Source organism: Vicia villosa, unplaced genomic scaffold (assembly GCF_029867415.1).
Source record: "Vicia villosa cultivar HV-30 ecotype Madison, WI unplaced genomic scaffold, Vvil1.0 ctg.000402F_1_1, whole genome shotgun sequence".
NCBI classification, from domain to species: domain Eukaryota; kingdom Viridiplantae; phylum Streptophyta; class Magnoliopsida; order Fabales; family Fabaceae; genus Vicia; species Vicia villosa.
In genome coordinates this window covers 601,883-610,277 of record NW_026705181.1, presented here as the reverse complement: position 1 = coordinate 610,277, position 8,395 = coordinate 601,883, and the positions used below count along the sequence as shown (strand labels likewise).

The 8,395-nt window shown below is 30.7% G+C and overlaps 1 long non-coding RNA gene across 1 annotated transcript; it reads right to left on the bottom strand.

The window, feature by feature from the left end:
• Window positions 1-568: 568 nt before the first annotated feature.
• On the bottom strand, window positions 569-5,177 carry LOC131627831 (uncharacterized). The gene is made up of 4 exons (XR_009291572.1): window positions 4,763-5,177; window positions 2,415-2,579; window positions 2,239-2,337; window positions 569-2,128 (listed from the first exon to the last, which is right to left on the bottom strand). It is a non-coding gene; the product is annotated as an uncharacterized LOC131627831 (long non-coding RNA).
• Window positions 5,178-8,395: the final 3,218 nt, after the last annotated feature.

The following is an 8,395-nucleotide window of genomic DNA, read 5'->3' as shown; positions in this document are numbered from 1 at the left end:
TGTTTATTTATATTAATTTTTTTTCTAATTTCGTTATATATTCTATTATTTATATTTAATGATTAAAAATTTATAACTTACCACATAATATTAAAAAAATTGAATACACTTGATACCTATTATAACATTTAAAACCATTCAATTATTTTGTTTATTTTATATATTATATATATCAATAAATAAATTATTTTATGTATTCAAAAGTTGTTATAACATATAGATAATTTTGCTCCGAAAGTTATAATACGTATCAAGTGTATTCAATTTTTTTAATATTATGTGGTAAGTTATAAATTTTAAATCATTAAATATTACGAATATTATTTTCAAAATATTATTTATGAAATTTTCAACTTTGAATATCATATCAGTTATATAAAATCATAAGGATAAAAACGTAAACTATTAATAAAACTCTTCCCCTCCCCTCGTGAACCAAACATGTTTTTAACCAAATTCCCTCCCCTCCCCTCCCTTCCCCTTGTTTGAACCAAACATATATATATATATATATATATATATATATATATATATATATATATATATATATATATATATATTAATAAAATTCCCTCCCCTTCCCTCCTCTCTCCTTCCCTCCATTAAAATCCCTCCCCTCCCCTCTAATGTAACGAACCACGGAATTGTTTCTGCGGGGAAATTAGATTTTGATCTTCGTTTCATGAATGAGATGGAGACAAAGGCTGTTTGCCTAATGTGGTGACTCATAGTACTATGTGAACTGCTTATTGTAAAGAGAATAATGTTGAGGATGCGTTTGTTTTGTCGAAGATAATGGCTAAGAAACGAGTTGAGCCCAATTTTATTTCTTATAATGCGGTTATTAAAGGTTTTTGTAGTCAAGGGAGGATGAATGAGACGATGGAAGTGATTGAGGAGAAGGATTTAAATGGATTGAGTCCTTAATGTGAATGGGTTTTTTTAAAAGACAAGAACTTTCATCAGGCTCTTGTTCTTGTTCATGAGATGGTCGGTAAGGGTTTCTCATCTTATGATGCATAGGTAAGGGTTTACCTCAACATTTTCCTACACTAAGTTTGATTTTATATTATTATTTAATATAGATATTTAATTTAGTATTACAGGATACATGAGATTTGTTGTGAATTGTAATCAAGAATTTAATCTATATTTGGGATAGGGAGGATCAATTAATATTTGTATTATAATATTTAGGTAATGTAATATAGTTCAATAACGTTTAATTTAACAAAAAATAAACTTTATAAGGCTTTTATGGTAGTTAAAATAATACTATATTGGTTATCATATAATATTTTACGCAAATATAAAATTACTCGATGTGTTATTGAGACCTACCAAAATAAGTGTTATATGTTTAAATTAAAATTTTATTACCTGATTGTAGGATTTTTATAAAATGATTTAAAAACATTAAAATATAAAATTACAATAATTTTATATTTTTTGTCATAAGACTATTTATTATTGTCAAATAACAACAAAAGGTTTACCTATTGGAAGAGAAAACTTTTATAAGAGAGACTTAAAGTGGAGCTTAGAGTTTCTTCATATGTATTAGCAAATACACTTGTGTTTTTTTCTTTCCTTTCCTACAAATGTTTGGTCTTTTGTTCACTATTGGCTAGTAGGACAAATGGTTGGTCTTTTGTTCACTATTGGCTAGTAGGATTAAGGAAAGACATTGATGGTTTTCTTTACTTCTCCTTAGAGGCTTGGATGGCTATACTCATGTCAAATTCTCTAGTGGCATGTTTTAGTGCCTTTGTGCCAAATTTCATCTTTGAAAATAAGTTCAGTGATTGCTGGTTTAATGAGATTTTTTCTTGTTTTCAGGGTATTTTATATCCATGGAAAAAATACCCATCCATTTATTGGAATTTTATTTATGCACTATTTGAGCATATTTATTCAAGTATCCATGTGAAACCTCATAATAAATGAAAAACTAAAGAGGAGAATTCAATGGCTAATATATATATATATATATATCAATGGTATATTTAGCAAAGAATATTAAATTACCAGTAGGAAAAGGGTTCTCTGCTCTGACTCTGAAGCCATTTATCATAATAGAAATGTAGATTAAGGCCATATATCGGTATCATAACAACCCTGGGAATTGCTGAAATTTAAAAAGAAGGAAACATATTGAAACCCTTATTTGTATAAAAGACAAACAAATGTTAAAAGAAGGTTCACGTATTTCATAAACATGATGATTATATTTAATACCTTCAACTCTGGCATAAAGCTCTTCGGATAGAAGTGTCCCAAATGAATAGTGGTCTGTAGTTATTGTATCCAAATATTACACCATCCACGCTTCATAAACTTTGGAAGAAAATATCAAAATTTGAGAGTTTGGAGAAAACTTTATTAAGAGCATTAACTATTAACTTGAATCTTACCTTAGCAAGTCTTATTCTAGCTCTTTCATGATTCTCAATGTCAAAGAAAGACACAAAGGTTCTGATTCTATTAAATAATAAGTAGCAGCTTTGTTCAATAAGAGCAGCACAATCTGCTAGCTTTCTTCTTGTTCAAAAGCTTTTGTATACTTTCTGCCATTAAACCTGCAGCCATATGCTTAGGGTCATCCACAAGCATATCTTACATTTTGTAGCTCATAGGCTCTCAATTGTCATCATTTCTGATTGGAATTTTGATTTCATCATTGAGAAAGTTTAGGGAAATTTTCATATGAAACTCAAGTTATATACTACCCTACACTCGGAAAACAGTTATTGGAAAAGAAAAAAAACTTATTGAGCTATATATAAACTATTGAACTTTGAACCAGGGTCTTTCGTCACTCGAATTTTCAAGTCATTTATTGTGAATAGTTTTCAAAAGTACCAATGATTCATGAAAAACTGTCTTTCTATGTATAAAACACAAAAATAATTTTAACAAGCTTCACCTAAAAACACAAGTCATTAACATTATGGCAAACAAATATCAGAAAAGAAAAGCTCGGTGATTTGAAATTTTCACAAATAATTGACTGGAGTGTGACATTGTTATTTTTAGTTAATATTAGAAATTAAAGCAAACATTATAATAAAAAACTAAAATTAAAAATAACAAAAATAAGAAGGATTAAATAAGAAAGAAAACAAAACATAGGGGTGCATTTGAAAATCGGTGGTGGTGATGTAATAAAAAAACGCATGGGCTTTAATGGTTTGAGCCCAAAAGCTAGAAGCTGGCCTAAGAGTAAGAGCTATTGGGTCGGGTCTGACCTGAAACCCTTGACCAAAATCGGGTTTGCCAAAGAGAAACCCTAAATTGCACTAGGGGTGTGCATGGATCAAAAACCAAACCAAATTGAACCATATATATGGTTTGGTTTGGATCTTAAAACCGTTTTCATAAAACCGGTTTATTTTTTAAAACTGGTTTACATGTGGATCGGTTCGGTTTTAAATCGGTTTCTCACAAAAAAACCAATTTTAAAAAAAATTAGTTTTAAACCGGTTTCTCTCAAAACCAATTCAATATTTAAAATTAATTTTATTTACTTTGAATTAACTTTTTAAACCAATTTTTCACTTAAATTAGTTTATTTATTTTAAAGGAATACCAACTTTTTAAAATCAATTCAATTCTTAAAATCAATTTTATTTTAATTAAGTTAACATAACTTAAGCTAGTTTAAGTGGTAGTGGGTAATCTAAATTATTTGAAGATATTTTTTTTTATGTAGTAGTAGTTATCAATTACCTAATAACTAAGAGACCTGAATACCATAAAAAAAAAATTATGAAATAACAAGTCTTTCATTTTCAGTTAGTAGTAGTTATCGGTTAGTAGGAATATCATAAAAGAAGTTATAAAAATTATGAAATAGTTTGCGTAATGTATTACAGGTTTTCATTTTTAACTTAGTATTATATAGGTGAGGAGATTAGAATTTGTCTTTTGTAAAAAATTTCATTTTCAATTTAGCATCATTAAGTCTCATCATCATATAATATATTAGAAATAACAAGTCTTTTTTTTAAAAATACTGCAAGCATGTTTCATTTTAATTTAATAAATAATTATTTAAAATTAAAATTTTAATTCAGAATTCATTAATGTGTTATTAGAGAAATTTAACTTTTCTCATCATAAGTATGTGGTTAACCATAAAAAGAGACAAACATATAAATTTAATACATAACAAAATTTGGGTATCCAATAACTAAACCACATTATTATTGTGGTTACCGGTTTATATTTGGATAACAAAATGGATACCCAATTTTATATTTTAATATTTGGATTGGATTTTAAAAAATGGATCAATTTGGATACTAATTTGGTTATGAATAACCGGATTTTTTGCACACCCCTAAATTGCACAAAACGCTCCTCTTTCTCTCTCGTCATCGTTCCAACTTTTCCAGAAAAAAACAAACAACAACAAAACGTCGTCGTCGAGCTCTCAAACCTCTCTCGATCTCGACTCGCTCAATCTCTTCACCCTCGATTCTCTCTCGATTCAAAGTTTCGTCTCTCTCCGATTCTCTCTATCATCCAACCAACAAAGACAAACATTGAATTACACAAATTATGGGTCTCCTTACCCAAAACGAAAACCCTAGGTACAAAATCCTAACCAAAACAATGCTAATAAACCAACATCCAAGTACGAACAACAACATCTAAGTATGAACATTATCAGAATATCAGTAAAAGAACAAGCAAGCAGACATAACAACCAAGTCAACAAAGATGCGCAACGGCAAATAAAGGTTCAAAGGTTACCAACCGACGGCTTTCAGATGAAGCTTCACCAAGGTAAGTATCGTGGAACTTTCTGCTACTACTCTGCGTCCAGATTCTCTATATTTGTAGTATTAGAAGCAAATAAATATTTGTATGTATTTTTGGTGTATTTTTGTGTCTCTGGGCAGAGGTTTGAGGGAGAAATTTGTAGGGTTTCTGCAGTCAAGTGTAGCTGCCTCCTCCTCCTCCTGTATGCTGTCTCTTTTTATATCCCCTGAGATTAGGGTTTGGGAGAGATTTGAAGAGGTTTTTTTTTGAAAGTGGTATGCTGTTTTCTTTCTTTTAGATGCAGGTTTGGTTTTGACATTTCAGTGCAAGTTTGAAGCAAATTTTTGTTGTCTTGTGCAGGCTTTTGTATGATGCAGGGCTGCAGCAAAAGGGCAGGTTTTGGCTAATTTTGGACAGAAGGTTTTGGCATTTTATGGGACAGACCACTGCAAGTTTGGGGCAGCAATTGGGCCTTTATGGTCTGTTTGGTTGAGAGAAGAAGTTGTGAAGAGAGAAATAGGTGAGAAAGAGTGTGAAAAGAGAGAAGTATGAGAGAAATAGAGTAGATTTGATATATTGATTGGTAGAAGAGAAAGAAGTGAGAAATAGAAGAGAAAGAGATGTGTTTAATTTGTAAAATGGCAAAAATATCCTTCATATAATTATGTTATTTAAATGTGATTTTCATTTTAATTTTGTTAATATAATTTTAAATGATTAAAGAAAATAAACTATTTGAATATATATATATATATATATATATATATATATATATATATATATATATATATATATATATATATATATATTTGATATTATTAAATAATAATTTTAATATAAATAAATTTAATATTTAAATTTGCAATTTAACTCATTTAAACTTTTGTATTTTAATATTTATAAAATACTACATTGCATTAGTTGTTATTATTAAATTATTATAATAAAAAAATTGCAATTAGATAAATATACAGCTAGCCTATATAATTGGAAAAAAAAATCAATGTCCAGTTTCGGTGCACACCATAAATTATTTTAATTTTCCTGCATTAATTAAAAGGATATAATGGGAAATTCTCATATCTATACTCCTTTCTTCCCATTTTGGAGAGAACTTGAAAAGGGGTGGGACCCACGGGATCTTATTCTCTCTTCACTCATTATGTGTTGTTCCAAACAGAAGAAATGCCTCATCTCTCCCCTACTTCTCTCTCCCCTATTTCTTTCGCTTCAATTTCTCTTATTCCAAACGGACCCTTAGAGCTTAGGTTTATGGGGCTGAATTCATGTAATAACTTGTGCCATTTACTTGTAACCTTTCAATAATTATTTTAAGGAATTTTGGAATATATCTTGTAGTTCTTGAAATATTCAAATGAGATTAGAATGAAACTTCTATTTTTTTTTTTTGTAAGATGTAATGTTAATTGCAATTGAATGAAATATGTCCTTGGTTGGAATTTTGAATGAACTTGGCTTCATGAGTTTTGATTCATGGACTTTAGGACTTTTCATTTAAATGACAAATATTCTTCGTAACTTAAAGAAATTATCTTGTAAGTTAACTTATAATATTGTCAAAAGCGTACGAACTTTGTCTCTTGAATTCTTGAATCAGATATTTGCTGTTCTTTTGCGAAATTGACACTTAATCTTGAATTCTCAAATGCAAAGAAGCATAACTTCACCCTAGACCAATAATCATGACCAAAAATGATTCTTGAATTGATAATCGGATCACCGTATCAATGAATAGAAAACCCTAATTTTCGAAGAAGAACTTAGGTTTTCGACTATTGATCCAATGACTTCCTCAAATGATCTACCTCTAGTGCAAAATAAATGCCTCCACATACACTTCCTATTCTTATTTGTGAAAACCTTGACCATAACTTGTAACACAAACAAGCAACAATGAATTATCCTTCATGATCAATGAAGTATCTTAAAACACCCTCTTGGATAAAGTCAATAGCAAAAGTCACATGTAAGCGAATGACAATGAATGATTGATGGGAGAGATGCTGATGAATGATAGGTGGTAAGTTAGGGGTAAAAATTAGGGTATGACACATGGTTTTTCAGGGATACGATTTGAGAGACCAAGTCGTTTTCACTGTTTACGTTCCCTTTTTTATCCACACAAGATACTACTACTATCCACAAGATGCAGTCAAACTTAAAAATCATTATGCGTCTAACTGCTCTATACTTACTCATAAAGCCTACTAGTACTTTACTACCATCCAAAAACACACACAAAAGACAATATGGTGTACAGCTGTTTACCCAGAAAAATGGTAAACAAGCGCTAGTTTCCTTTTTAAAGGTTACTTTTGCGGAATCAACTAGAATATTCCAGGACTAATTGCTTTAATTTGTTTATCACGTGTATCTGGTTTGTATTAAATGCAGCAATAACTTTAAAGTAAAAGTAAACACTGAAATTAAAGGCTTTAAAGTAAATAAAAGCAATAAAAGAGCAGTAAATGTGCACTGAAAATGAGATTTAACGTAAAATGATTGCATAAATCAAACTGGTACGCATACGTACATTCCAAAGTTGCACTCGTCACTCATTATTGCACAGAGATTTGAGTTTACTTGTGTTTTGTAGACAATGCGGACCCTAAACTGTTCCTATGGAACTTGCTTAAATAGTAAAAATAAAATAACTACTACTAACGGTCGACTGATTATCAGTCAACACGTGTCTTCGACATGCAAGATCTTCAACTGTGGGACCTCCACGTGTCCTGTGAAAACTGCCAGAAAACTGCTTGAAACTGCCTCTTAACTTCTGATGCCTTCCGACTTCAGGGTTATACTTAAACAAAACGTCTAAGTTTTTTCTGTTTGTTCTAGTCGAACATGCATATTGACTAATTCTAGTCGAACCTTGGCAATGATAATTTATAGGTAGTCGAACGTCAGCTCTGACTAAACAAGACCTTTTAGTTAGACTTTTCTCTTCTAGATTCTTTAATAATCTCACTTGTTTTAGAGATTATCTACCATTATTTAGTAAGTCGAAATCCTAGGGTAACAAATTGCCTCCCAAGCGACTTCTTTCGACTGACTTTAGGAAAGAGAAAAATGGCGTTTCAGTTCTTTCTTGGGTTTCGACTTTTGTTCCCTTCTGACGCCATGATTACTTTGCACATCCCTAGGTACTAATTATTACCTAAATCTTAGGTAGTGGGCTATAACTGCTCCCCACTTTCTAAAAACCAGTTTCCAAAGCGTTTCTTTGACATGACCTTTGATTTCTACAACCTCTTTTTGCACGATTTCTGCTGACGTCACTACCAGCTTATATATGTGCAACTTCCTTCTCCTTTTTCCTTTCTTTCTTCTCGTTTCCAACTCTTCTCAAACGTTTCAGAAAGCAAAAACCCTTCTTCTCTAACCTTTTCAGCTTCCGATAACCATTTTCTTTCTTCCATACATAACAATGGCTGCTGCAACCACCAACACTACCGTTTACGCTACAGGTGCGAACCCTTTAGGGTTTATTATGTCTCGTGAAGAAGAAAAACAAGGATTGGATTTTATTCCTCAACCCAACCTCACTGAAGCCAAAGCCATTATTTGGCAAAACCAGATGTTAATCCCTTTTCAGATTACT